General features: G+C 42.4%; 1 non-coding gene across 1 annotated transcript; it reads right to left on the bottom strand.

The window, feature by feature from the left end:
* Window positions 1-13,377: 13,377 nt before the first annotated feature.
* Window positions 13,378-13,449, bottom strand: trnap-ugg (transfer RNA proline (anticodon UGG)). The gene has a single exon. It is a non-coding gene; the product is annotated as a tRNA-Pro (tRNA).
* Window positions 13,450-14,638: the final 1,189 nt, after the last annotated feature.

The raw sequence follows: 14,638 nt of genomic DNA, 5'->3' as shown, positions 1-14,638 counted from the left end.
TGTTCTCTATATAGATCCCTAAAAGTTACAGTAGCTTATCAATTATAAACCATTTTACAACCTAAATAAAATATCCTTATCATTGTGATTTCTTTTATGACAAGTATCATTAAAGGACCAATTGGTACAAATATAAACAAGCTGGCATCTCACGCCCCACTCTCCAAACCATCTTTACTATCATGGCTAACCCCAACTCCTCGGACACACCGAACCAAGAGTTTGTTGCTGCTACTTTATTGTTCAGATGTTTCCTGTTGCTTTGCATAACTTGTGCTCTGCTGATGCTGTCTTTATGTCTTTGAAATGTAAATTTGTTGTCATTTTTGCTGGTTTCAACATCTTGCCAAATGACAATCGCTAAAAAATAGCCTGCTGGCTAATGCCAGAATATTTTCAGAAACGCTGATTAATATGTGTTGTCCTTTAAAACGATTAACATGAAACAAGAAGCTTCTCCTCTAGAGTCACTAGGATTCAGTTCTTATTCCTCATCTGGTTTACATTAACTTGTTAACAGTATTATCACTGACTGTGTTGGAAAAAGTATGAAGGAAATGTTAACTCCCTCAGCAGCAGCTGAGGGGGAAACTTCCTTGTCATTTTATGTTCCAGCGCCAACCCTCAGTCACAAGCTCTCAGGAGTTAGCAATCGCTGATACAAACAGCCGACATGAAAATTCTGGGAGTAAACTGGTGCTTACTGGCTCCCTTCCTCTTCCTCTTTGGGGACAAGAGTGTTTTTAAACTTGATTTATGGTCGCATGTTAAATTGACACCATAGTTTAGGCCGTAGCCTGGCACGCGTCTTCCTGGAAGAGTAAAGCGCATCGTCTCGTTACAAGATGCAGCAGCTGTGACTGATCCACCTCAGAATAAATGCTTTCCTTCTTTTTCTCCATTTCCACATCACCTAATCATCTGGTCTTAGCTGTTTTGTTGGGTTTTTTTTTCAAATTCCAAAATGTTTCCCTAAACTAACAGCTAAAATGAATTGTTGTCTTTAAGAAACTTTTCAGGAAATTATTACTGATGAGTCATGAAATATTACCAGCAAGAAGCAAGGGCTCTTCAAGACATGTTGTGGGCCGAACAGTCAAGGCGCAAGGATGCAGGTTTAAAGTTCAAATAAAGGCTTTTATTTTTCCACGAAAATGGCACTAACAAGAAAAAAATATGAATATCACTTAATAAAATGAACGAGAAAGAGGTAAAAAAATATATAACAATGGTGAAAAAGATGGCTAACAAAATCAGATGCGAACTGCAAACAAAACTCGGGTCAGTTGGTTCAGTCGTCTTGATGAGGACAGCCTCTGCCCTCTGTCCCATTTTTTGGCCGCAACAAAACCAGCATGAGAAAATGTTTACATGCACGTGGCCAATTAGCAATGTGAAATTGCAATTAGGATTTTAAAACAGTGAATATATGTAGTTTTGTTTGACTGCGTATGAAAAACGCAACAGTAGCATTGTGAAAATTTAAACCTGCAAAATGTGTGGCTGTGAACACCACCATCAAAAGGTTAAAAAAGGGAATACTGATAGAAGAATACCACATCCAAAGCAGTTGAATTATGATAAAAATGTTTCAATTCTTAATTATTATCTTAATTAGCAACAGTTTCTCCCAAAAATGCACAGGACGTGCCCTCACAGTCATGGGTCTTAGCTGCAGCCCTGCTGTTAAATCAGAATGGCAATGTATCCTGACGCCACCGCTCCAAAACGCCCGCACACCTCGAAGATTCAGGCCTGATTTTTTTTTTTGCTTTTGTAAGCGCATTTGGAAATTCTTTCAATTCTTTCCCATCATGCCATGCAGTTTTCCTGTAATCCTTATGTACCGTTGCACCAGCCCCTCAGCCCGTCCGCGTCCGAGCAGAATCAATATTAATCACAACCATAATGTGCTGGTCCTGGGTGACTCCATTGATTTATACAGTTCTCTTAATTACTTTACTGTATCAGATCAAATATATGCTTCAGCCACCTCGTCTGTTATTGCAATGACATTGATGGCGACACGCCTGAATAGCTATATTAGTTACATATGGTATAAATACTCCAGCTGCCCAAAGGACCACGCAGGTGCTTATAGGTAATAACAGGGGATTACGAACGTCCTATACGCTTAGGAAGATCATTTTATAATGAAATATTCCTGTGTTCCTGAGAAGAAGTGTCTCAAAATAACCTGCAAAAAACATGACAATAGCGTGACTTCGGTTGCGGTGATAAATATAGATATCAGGGTCCAAGTAGGGAGGAAGCCTTTATTTCATTTACCACCCACAATCAAAGGCATGGTGGGCTGCCTCAAAGGCCCAATAAATGGACATAAAAGATCCAGTGGTGCACGGCACAACAGTGGTGGTGACGATAAGATGTCTTCAGTGAGTGTTTTCTTGCTGGCTCTCCTTGAAGCAGGCGGGTTGGAGGGATAAAGTGAGAGGCAGCGGGGGTCAGACAGTTGATCCATCTCCTCATGGCTGTGCTGTTATCTGCTTGGCTGTAGGTTCAGGCATTGCACACCGGAGGTTCCCACCACCACACCGAGACAGTGATTACTTCCACGGAGGAGTCGTGTTTTTGAGAGTTTGCAGCAGAGATGGGGAAACAGTCTGAGAGATGGATTATATGAGGGCCAATTATTTGGCCAGATTTATTTTCATTCCTTCCAAAGCTGCTGCTGTTCTAGCGTAAAGAACCCAAAGAGTGTGTGTTTTCATGTTCTCGTTAGTGTTTGGTGTGACTTCTAAGAAAGGGCAGCATTTCAACTCTGCAGGGGGGGGGGGGGGGGGGGGGGGTTGGAACGGGTAATAAGAAAAACTGCCAGCAGCACAAAATGGCTGTCGTAATCCGGTTATCCCCCCCGGCTCTAAAGATACTGGTCCTCTCCTTGGGAGTCTATCTTTTCTTCTTATGTCAAAACTGTCCTCCATGCACTCAGGTGGATTAAGGAGTCACGCTGTAGAAAGAAACTGACAGGTACAGAAAGACCTGAGGGTGAAAAGGAAACGAAAGAGGACACAGCGTGGTGGGCTGGGCGATTGGACCGGGAAGAGTGCCAGCGTCTGACAAGAGTCTATCAACGATATGCAGGAGGAAAAAAATGCTGATGGTTGTTGCTAAGTGACTTACTTGAATAACTAAATAATAATTATTGGCATCTTTTAATCTTGTGAAAGGAACATGCCTTCTCTGAATGGTTGCAATGTTTTACAGCTGATCCTGCAGCAGTAAAGTAGATTACATGTCGGGTTTGATATACCTGCATATCATCTCTTGTCTATCCCAAAATTAAAAGGCTCTTCCTCACATTTTCAGCTGAACTAGAGGCACAACTCTCTGATGGCAATATCTGTTGGTCCAACGTTTTAGTCAGAACCAAAAACTGTATAAATGAACTGGACTGAACTGCCATGATGTAATCACTAGTTTGTTGACTCCATAGTTGGGAAGCCTCCGATTTGGCATTTTGACCATCACCATTTTGTGTTTTTTTTTTTTGGGGGGGGGGGGGGGTCACAAGGTGCCACATTTGAAGATGGACTGAATGAGAAGGCTATTATCCAACTGTTGAAGAAGTTCTGGCAAATGCCACACAGGCGGGAGCCTGTACGACCATACAGTAAAAAACAAAAAATAAAAACAACAACAACAACAAAAAACACCCTTTTTAAAGCTGTGTTTAATAAATTTGCTCCAAAATTTGAATGTGCTCTTCTCTGGCCCATGCTACACTCCACCAAATTTGGGAAAATTGAGCCTAACAGGCTTTGCTGCTAACAGGCAAACAAAACAGATGCCAATGACAGCCTTCCCTACTTGGTGAAAGTAATAAATAAATGATGGAATGAGAAAGGTCAAGGAGAAAAAAAGAGAACAAGAGAAAGAGTTGAAAAGTTACATGTTAGACCTCGATTTATCCAGTGAACAACCCTCAGAAGATGGAGGCATATGACTTTGGTGCTGCCCTGATTGTTCGCTTGACACCAAGTCCTATAACTGCAGTTGTCACTGAGTGAATGAGTGAGTGAGTGAGTGAGTGAGTGAGGGGGGGGGTTGTGAGTGAGTGATGGGGGGTACGTGAGTGAAAAATTTTCAATGAGCCTTCACAGCACCCACAGCATAGTCTTCTCTTGCGTCCCCAGTGGGTGATACAGAACACCAGAGGAGCAGAGTTGCTCATTCACAATTTAACTCACACCCAAATGTTTTGCTTTTCCGTTGACTTTTATTTCTGTTGGACTCCTTAAGCTGAAACACCACTGATTTAAGTACTCACTCCAGAAGGTGATCGGTACTCATCTTCCTGTGTGGAGCTGTTTGAGATATTTAGCATAGGTAGCAGTAAAGGCAGAAAGGTAGGAGCTTTTACCAGTGTTGGAAGGAGAGACATGTTGCTCCTAGTAGGTAGCAAGGTGGGGAATTATTTGGAAGTGAGCCAGCCGCCACTACTTTCTGGTTCGGACCAGTATGCTCAGCTCACCACTGTACGCTGCAGAAATGCTCACTTTGCTCAGCTGCTTTGCCAGAGCATCGCCCATAGAGATGCCCACACAGCTCCGATCTTGCTCACCTCATCCTAAGATTGTCTTACGTTAATATTGTAAGTTATTTAATCATAGCTATCTTAAATTAGAGACGAACTATTTTCGCAGCCAGTGGTGTGTTTTTCATCTTTCAAACTTGAATGAAAGCTCACGATTCTTGGAGAAACAGTTTTATAACACAACTTTAATTCAAGAAGTAAACCTTTGAAAATATGAGTGAGTGATATGAGTTTTAAATGTAGTCCTGTTCTCAAAACTGCATCTATAACATCTCTAGCTCAACCATGTGATCTGTTTTGCCGCTTCTCTACACTTCATAGACTATTACTACTGAACCACGACAGAAAACAGAAGAACATATAATATCCAGGAACACACACTATGGACCAAACATTTATCTGTGCAATAATTTCTCCCCATTCTGGCACTCAGATTAAGCGTCAAGCCAGATACTACGTTTCACCTGGTCTTGTTTCTCCTCATGTCACCAGCCAGCCAAAATTATTCCTCCGACGCTTTAGTTTACGGCAAATTTCACTTAAAATGACTGTGATGCAGATGCTTCAGCGGTGTAAGACTGAGGAGGAAAATCTGATGAGATACAGGTGAAGGTCTTCACGCAAGAAGTCCAGTTTAGTTTATCAGAACAGCTCCTTGGAGATTTTGACATTATTTCTGATTATATGGCTCCTTTTTAAAAGTACCAAATACACACTTTGATTTTCTGAAAATCATTTCAGTGGTCTGATTTAAAACCAGCCCACACCGAGATTGCCCTATGTTATTGTGGCACTGAGCTTCCATCTGATTATGTGGAAAGTTCATATGAACTCACACTTTACATTTTGCCATTTCAGCTAAAAAAAAAAAAAAAAAAAAGACAGTGAAAGCCAAAAAATAGATTCAAGACTAACAAGAGTTTCTGACACTTCTGAGCCGTCTATTAGGCAACATTTCAGGGGGAAAATCCCAAAGATTTCCGCTGCCCTGGGAGGGATTTCACTAAATCATGTGCTTATTCTCATGATACTTAAGAAAAGTAAAGCTGTTCTAATAGCTTTCCCCCTGACACATTGATGGTGGAATATGCTTTGGTTCTGTTGCAGATAGCTTCAATCCTGAAAGAGAGAGAGGGAGGTAAAGAGATCTCCTCGTCTCTGCCTGCCAGCACACTTTCATAAGGCGCCATCTGAGCTACATTAATGCACTTCCTCCAGCATCTGAGGATAAACCTGAGGGCCACATTACTGTGGCAGCCCCTATCATCCAGTTTGTAATACAACCGCGTCAGCACCAGTCAATGAGATACATTTACAACCAGGCATTTGTCAGTGACTCAGTGCCACAGTGACAGGAGATTTAAAATGTCCTGCAGTAAATTAAGTGCAGCTTGAAAAGTGAAAGGTGCCAGCTAAGCAGGCAGCTGCTTACTTTTAATGACAGACTGGTTGAGGGGGTGATGATGGTGTGGTGATGGAGGGCAGAGGAACTGAACCAGGGTGGCTGAAGCTTCTCTATCATTATGGCTCCGCTACACGCTAAAAACATTCTTGTGTGAAAAGAATGAAATAGGTCTCTCGGAATTCACGAGGTCATGAATATGGTGACACCAGACATTTGGACATTTGGGGATTCAACATTAACGGGACAGCTCCTGTTCATTGACACATAAGTACCAGTGGTGTGAGACGCTGACAAACTTTTGTTTTCTTAAACACAAGAAATATGATCCAGCATCACTGGTGTGGTTGGCTCTAATATAAATTAACAAATGATTGAGAGGATATTTTCATTGTAGATTATTTTTCCTTTCAGAAATGTTCTGATAAATGTCACTGCTAATTTGCTAAGTCAAAAGAATTACTTAATATCTTTTATAGTTAAAAAAAGCATAACAATGAATTTCCCCCCGACACACACACACACACACACACACACACACACACACACACACACACACACACACACACACACAGACACACACACACACAAAACCCCAACACCACCACAGTTTCCTGAAGACTGGAACTGAAGCTATGTAAAAGGAATTCATTATCAACAGCTTCCATTTTCACCCACAGCAGATGAGGCATTCGGGCACTGAGGGTGTGTACAGCAAACACACTTAAATCTAGCAAAACACACACTTCATCACATGAACCTCCTCTACCAACGGCAGACCCCGCCACCACTAAGAGGCTTATGGAAATAATTTTTCCCCCATGGTGATGATATGCTTGCTGCAACAGTAAAGGAAAGAGGCATTGAAGAGATACCTCCTGGTCTGGTGTTAAGTAGAGCACAGGCTGTCTTGGAAGCGGAAGAGGAGCGCAGACAGGCAGACGGACACACACACACACACACACACACACACACACACACACACACACACACACACACACACAGAGGCATTAAGAAGTCTGCTGATGCTCCTCCTGTTTCGCTAGGAGGTTGTGTACTTGCACTGGTTCTATAACGGACTCCTCTTGACTTACACACAAGATGAGCTGTTGGACACCAGAACAAGAGAACAAACAGGCTCTGCTCAAATTTACGTTACTAGTGCCCAAGGTTTGATGGACCCAGGAGGGTCAGGGTACCTCGGTGACAATCTCTGGCTTTGATCTCATTCAAGCTACCTGTCATCATGTCTTTTATCCTGTCATCTTTAATCTGTGACTGCTATGATCAGCATCATGACGTATGTATGTATGAATGTATGTATGTTTGGGTGTATGTATACACACACACAAAGACAGCATCAAGACTATCCAGAATCTTGACTGTCACCTCACACCTCAGACCCCCAGACCCAGGATCCTTAGATCCCAGACCACTAAACTAGACACTGGACCCCCTCCGGGTGCAAAAATCTGTCGGCGATCTGATGAGCCGTTCAGTTAATCAAATCACAGACATGCATGCAGATATACAGACACACAGAGAGGCATTAATTCATAGTTGTGCCCTAATCATCTTTGATAAGACTGCTACGCGCTGAACATAGACGAACAGCATCCAGGATCCTTTCTGTCGTCTCTGTCTCTCATCTCAAAAGTGCTGTAATCTCAGAGTTCCTGAACTTTAGTGTCTGTCATCATGAAAGCTCAGTGTGTGTCATCTCAAAACCTAGCAGAATCGTGTCGGTCCGTCATTCTGACTGTCATCTGTGGCCCACAGACTCCAGCACTTCAAACTCAGTAATACACTTCCTCCACGTACCGATTTGCCCGTGCCGAGAGCCAAACGAGCAAAATGCAAAAGTGTTTCTCATTTTCAGTTTCATCTGATTAGTAGTGACGCTATTTTCCATAGCATTTCTTGGGTCTGTCTGATTCTGTCACCTTAAATAGGTTGATTGTGTGACTGCAGCAGGAAATGAAGCACATATTGCTACTGTCCATTTATATATTAAACTTCGATTTATATATTATGATTTCATTTTTTGAAGGCTAACTCCCTCTGCAGCTTTGAGAAACTGAAACTCTATACATCAAGTGTATGACTGGATTGAACAGTTGTAGATAGGATTTTTAATTGTGATTTAAGTAACAACAGTGATGGAAATGGCAAAAAAAAAATCAAAGTAGAAATAATTGGGAGCCGTCAAACAAGGGTACTGCACTTGGTCTTAATCATTAATCATACTTTTTAGGGGTCTAAGTTTGAGCTTGCAGGGAGCGACATTGTTTAGCGAGACTAGGCTGTGACTAAAAACTCTAAAAACTTGTCTTTAGATGTGAGCAGGGGTGAGACGATAGTATTCCCTGAGTCTTTTCCAAATCTTTTCAAAGTCTTCTGACGTATTGGCAGCATAAGAGACGATGAGAAGTGTTACTCCTGATTACTATTTCTTATGTATTTAAACTAGAATATACACAGAGGAGGAACTGCAGGTTTTGGAAGTTGAGTGAGCAAGATGGAGGTGTGCTAACCTGACCATCCACTACCAGTCATTGTGCTAAGCTAACTAGCAGCTGGTCTCTGTAGGTCTCTGTAGGTCTCAATGCCATAATACAGCACAGAGGAGAGAAGGGTCTCTACTTGTCTCGTTCTAGGGAGGATAGTAAGTAGCCATGTTTCCTTCCATAATTGGTGTGTTTCTAGTGCATATACCAGTCAGTGCATGTATACATTTCTTTAAATGTATGGCTGTGGCTGTGGCAAAGCTGTGGCTGTGACTATGGCTGACTATGACTATGACTGTGGCTATGGCTGACTATGACTATGACTGTGGCTGTGACTGTGGCTGTGACTGTGGCTATGGCTGTGACTATGGCTGACTATGACTATGACTGTGGCTGTGACTGTGGCTATGGCTGTGACTATGGCTGACTATGACTATGACTGTGGCTATGACTATGACTGTGGCTGTGTCTGTGGCTATGGCTGTGGCTGTGGCTGTGGCTGTGACTATGGCTGACTATGACTATGACTGTGGCTGTGACTGTGACTGTGGCTATGACTATGACTGTGGCTGTGTCTGTGGCTATGGCTGTGTCTGTGGCTGTGACTGTGACTATGGCTGACTATGACTATGACTGTGGCTGTGACTGTGGCTGTGACTGTGGCTATGGCTGTGACTATGGCTGACTATGACTATGACTGTGGCTGTGACTGTGACTGTGGCTGTGGCTATGTCTGTGGCTATGGCTGACTATGACTATGACTGTGGCTGTGACTGTGACTATGACTGTGGCTGTGACTGTGACTATGGCTGACTATGACTATGACTGTGGCTGTGACTGTGACTGTGGCTGTGGCTATGTCTGTGGCTATGGCTGTGACTATGGCTGACTATGACTATGACTGTGGCTGTGACTGTGGCTATGGCTGTGACTATGGCTGACTATGACTATGGCTGTGGCTATGACTATGACTGTGGCTGTGTCTGTGGCTATGGCTGTGGCTGTGGCTGTGGCTATGGCTGTGGCTGTGGCTATGTCTGTGGCTGTGACTGTGACTATGGCTGACTATGACTATGACTGTGGCTGTGACTGTGGCTGTGACTGTGGCTATGGCTGTGACTATGGCTGACTATGACTATGACTGTGGCTGTGACTGTGACTATGACTGTGGCTGTGACTGTGACTATGACTGTGGCTGTGACTGTGACTATGGCTGACTATGACTATGACTGTGGCTGTGACTGTGACTGTGGCTGTGGCTATGTCTGTGGCTATGGCTGTGACTGTGACTATGACTATGACTATGACTGTGGCTGTGACTGTGGCTATGGCTGTGACTATGACTATGACTATGACTGTGGCTATGACTATGACTGTGGCTGTGACTGTGGCTATGGCTGTGACTATGACTATGACTATGACTGTGGCTATGACTATGACTGTGGCTGTGGCTATGTCTGTGGCTATGGCTGACTATGACTATGACTATGACTGTGGCTGTGACTGTGGCTATGGCTGTGACTATGGCTGACTATGACTATGACTGTGGCTGTGACTGTGGCTATGGCTGACTATGACTATGACTATGGCTGTGGCTGTGACTATGGCTGTGGCTGTGACTATGGCTGTGGCTGTGGCTGTGGCTATGGCTGTGGCTGTGGCTATGTCTGTGGCTATGGCTGACTATGACTATGACTATGGCTGTGGCTGTGGCTGTGGCTATGGCTGTGGCTGTGGCTGTGACTATGGCTGTGGCTGTGGCTATGTCTGTGGCTATGGCTGACTATGACTATGACTATGACTGTGGCTGTGACTGTGGCTATGGCTGTGACTATGGCTGACTATGACTATGACTGTGACTATGACTATGGCTGTGGCTGTGACTATGGCTGTGACTATGGCTGTGGCTGTGACTATGGCTGTGGCTGTGACTATGGCTGTGACTATGGCTGTGACTATGGCTGTGACTATGGCTGTGGCTGTGACTATGGCTGTGGCTGTGACTATGGCTGTGACTATGGCTGTGACTATGGCTGTGGCTGTGGCTGTGGCTGTGGCTGTGGCTGTGGCTGTGGCTGTGGCTATGAAAAAGGAGTGTTGGAGTGTGAATATTATACATCAATAAACTGGTGACGAGACACAAAGGGGGAATATAAGCTGTGTTAATGGGGAGTGATGAGCCACAGGTGTGGGAAACACAATCAGGGATCAGGTGCATGCAGACGGGGAGGGGGCAGGGCAGACAGGAACCTGAAACAGAGACAGGGGTGAGACAATGAAATAAAACAGGAAGACAAGACATGAAACCTGAGGTAAACAATAAAAGACTTAACGGACGGGGGGACATGACAGTATTTTTATTCATACTGTCGCAAATGTGATGGCAGCTATTATGTTTTGTTATGTCCAGTCTAAACGAACGCTGATTAAAAAAACCACACCTTTATATGTAGCTGATGGAAACTTTTTGATGGTTTGAGGTTCATCAAAGGAACCCCCCCGTGCAGCACAGGCAACATCAGAATCAAGATCCAATGCATCTTTTAAATTTGAATCATGAAAAGGTTCTTCACTTTGATGGGAAGACTGAACACACCACCAATCATAAATACTGCGCCCTATTTTCTAAATGCTGATAGGATATTTTCCCCTCAGTATTGAAGGTCCAATTAAAACCTTTATTCATTTGAGCCCTAAATGTTACTTAAAGAGCAATTAAACCCCTAAAGCATCTGAAAACCAATGGATATTTATTTGTGTTGTTGATAAGTTCAGGTGCAAATCTTGATATTTTGGTATTTGAATTCTACTTATTGTTATAAATATGCACAGCAGCTGCCCTCTACTGGTTGGAAGTCAGCTTTGCTATTTTCTGCACACGTGATGTAGTGGAACAAGAAAAGATGGATTATTGGTGGTGTTTTGTCAATGGTTTGAAACAAGAAAAGACAACAGGACTCCAATCACTCCCCTCTGTCTATATAACAACATACTGGACGCCCAGTCATTGAGGATCACGATTATTAATACTTATCCAAAGCTGCAATTCCGATAAAGTCAAATGTTTGCTATGAGGAAAATATTTCACTGATATTTCACAATTATCTATGGGCTGGAGTTTGCAAGTCATTACATTTTCACATCATTAGAACCCCGTTTGATGTTGTCAGCTTTGATTGGACAAACTGTCCGTGGAGATAACTTTTTTTTATATCGTCGCCCTCTTAAAATAATCGCCTGAGTCATTTCTTTCAAGTTTTTCAAAAAACACAAAAAACAGGAGACAAAACATCAAAGGGAGTAGATTTAGGCACAAAAAAAAAATCACTTTTGTGAAAAACTGTCTTGTGCAATTATTTTGGGAAGGTGACGATATGGGACGCTTCAGCCTCTGGTTTCATCCCAGCAACTCTGTCTTTCATCTGGTGGGTCAGAGGGATGAAGCAGGAACTGAGCTTGAGAGGTGCACAACGGCAGGGTTTTTCATTAGGGAGGAGGAAGATCCTGTCCTCCCACCACCTGACACTGGGATCGTCACTGAAGTCGCAGAGGTTCTTAACTTCCCTTCGTGGATGTGCCACGTTATTAGGCCTCATTTATCCTCTCAGCGTGAGCTATCCAGGGGAGCGCAGACACGCTTTTGGTGTGCTGAAGATAATACTCACAGAGACAGAGCCAAAGAAAATGATACGCAGAGCGTGCAGTCTGACTGTCGAGCTCTAAACACTGGCTTGCCCAAAGAAAGACTTTTAGGCTTTTGTTCTGTTTCATAGCTTGTATTCAAATACATTATTGGATAATGGAAGGGGTCATTGTGAAATGTATATAACAAAGTGTTGACTATAACAAAATGACCCTTCACAGGAAAGGCGGTAGAGAATGGATGGATGGATTGATCTGAAGTGAAAAATCAACCTTTTTATGAGCAAATTTGCCTTTTGTTAATGGTTAAATTTAAGCTGTAAAAAGGCTAATGTGATAAGACCTACGGTTAGTAATGTTTTGGCTTGTAACTACAGAAAATATATTGATTTAGGTGTAATTGAAAATGTAGATGATATGTAAAAAAAAATAAAAAATTTATTTGACTAATCATAACAAAATTGAATGTAATACAATAAGAGAGTCTGATTAGTTTGTTACAAAGTAAAAAGTTCAACTTGGATATGGGATTAATTTTATGTTATGCATTGTACATTTTTGACTGGCAAAAAAAAAAAATTGTATTGATATCAAATCAAAATTTAGGGTTTCAACCGCATAAATATATTTTATAGAAAAACTAAAAAATGTAGGCACTACAAATTCGTTTTTTTTAGTAAAGTTTTTTTCAGTCTAAATTACATGACATTTCTCTACAACTATTTCAATGCACTCACAGTCGTTTCTAGGTCTACATAAAAAAGCTATTTCAGATTTTTTTTTCTTTTGAAAAAGAATTTATATCCAGCCAATCGCATGTCGCCCTCATTTTCAGCCAATCACTTGCACACATCCCTAAAGTCAGAGGTTGATGTCCATCGATCTGACATCACCACATACACAGAAAAAAGATGAACATATAGCATCCAGGAATACACACTATGAACCAAACGAAAGACTGTGCGCAATTTGCGTCTCTGACCAGGCGTCAAGCCAGATACCAGGTTTCACCCAGTCACTTTCAACCTTCTTTTTTTTAAAAGAAAGGGCCCTATGCAAACAAAAGAGCACACGTCAGTCCTCCCAGCAGTCCTGCCTTCATCCGCCAGAGATCAGTATACTAAAGCTTTACAACCGAAACCTAAATTTGATAGGTAGCGCATCTGTATTGTTTTTTTTAAAACTTAAAATCAAATCACATGACGAAAGAGTGACCTTGATCACTTTTAGTGACACTCATAGAAACAAATCTGACAACCGTAAAAGAAGGGCTCGTCCGGGATTTGAACCCGGGACCTCTCGCACCCAAAGCGAGAATCATACCCCTAGACCAACGAGCCACGTTTACAAATAAATAAAACTGCATTTATATCAATTAACATAATAATAACTTCTCGTGAGAGGTAAGCGTCTTTGTTCCTTCCTTCATGCATGTTATTAAAATTGCAGAGCGATGGCAGTTGATCTGAAATCTAGGCGAGTTTGAGCTAAAGTTAAAGATACACGTTAGCTTGGATGCGAACTCCGCGATAGCTACATTTGCTGCACCAAACACGGACAGAAAAAATGTCATTGCAGCTCTTCTGCACAAGTCATTGGCATTTTCTTCTGTGTTACGTTGCTCTGATTTATTCCACGTATGCTACGATAATGAGGTGGTTGCTTGAACTTCATAGGCTTACCTTAAACACTGAGTGTAACCTTTTCGGTTTCTTTTGGCATGAATTCTTTTTCACTCCTGCTCCTGGCATATTCAAGTCAAATACAGACAGTGCTTTGAATAGCTTGATCTGACATGCTTTTCCATATAAAAGTGCAACTGTTATTATACACATTCTTCCTTCTTTTCAACCCTAGATAATCTTAACAATTATATGGAGCCATTTATTTGATTTAAGAACGTTTTTTTTGGGGGGGGGGTAATTTTTTTTTAAACTCAAAAAAAATCATAGTCTGTGTTGGAGCAGCTCACTCACATTCCAGGACTCTAATTACCAGTTGTTTCCTCCATCGGGCCAATCGACTTTATGTTCAAATAACAGGCAGGTATTGAAACATCCATCCATCCATTTTCTATGGCTTATCCGTAAAGGGTCGGGGGTGGGGAGGAGGTGGGGGCTAGCCCAGCTGACATTGGGCGAGAGGTGGGGTTCACCCTAGACAGGTTGCAGGGTCATCAGGAGCAATTTGGGGCTCAGTATCTTGCTCAAGGACACTTTGATATGGTCACCAGGGGAAATGGGGATGTGGGCGGTCAAACAGTCTAGGGGTCGCCAGGAAAATAAATAAATAGATGAATAAAATAAAATTTGTCCTAATTTATTCATTCTTTGATATGTTCCTTTGTTTGTTAAGTCATTTTAATATATGAAAATGTACTACTCACTAAACCATTGTGGTCCCTGATGTTTGTTGGGGGGGGGGGGGCCCAATCTCACCTAGGGCACCAAATTGGCTAGGGCCGGCCCTGCAGCGACCTTTCGATGCTTGACGGCCACTCTACCTCTGAGCAACCTCAAAATAAAAAGA

The sequence above is a fragment of the Aulostomus chinensis genome, chromosome 5 (assembly GCF_037954235.1).
Source record: "Aulostomus chinensis isolate RoL2024-O1b breed Wild chromosome 5, RoL_Achi_v1.0, whole genome shotgun sequence".
NCBI classification, from domain to species: domain Eukaryota; kingdom Metazoa; phylum Chordata; class Actinopteri; order Syngnathiformes; family Aulostomidae; genus Aulostomus; species Aulostomus chinensis.
The sequence above is the reverse complement of the archived record's forward strand: the minus strand, read 5'-3'. Positions and strand labels throughout refer to the sequence as shown.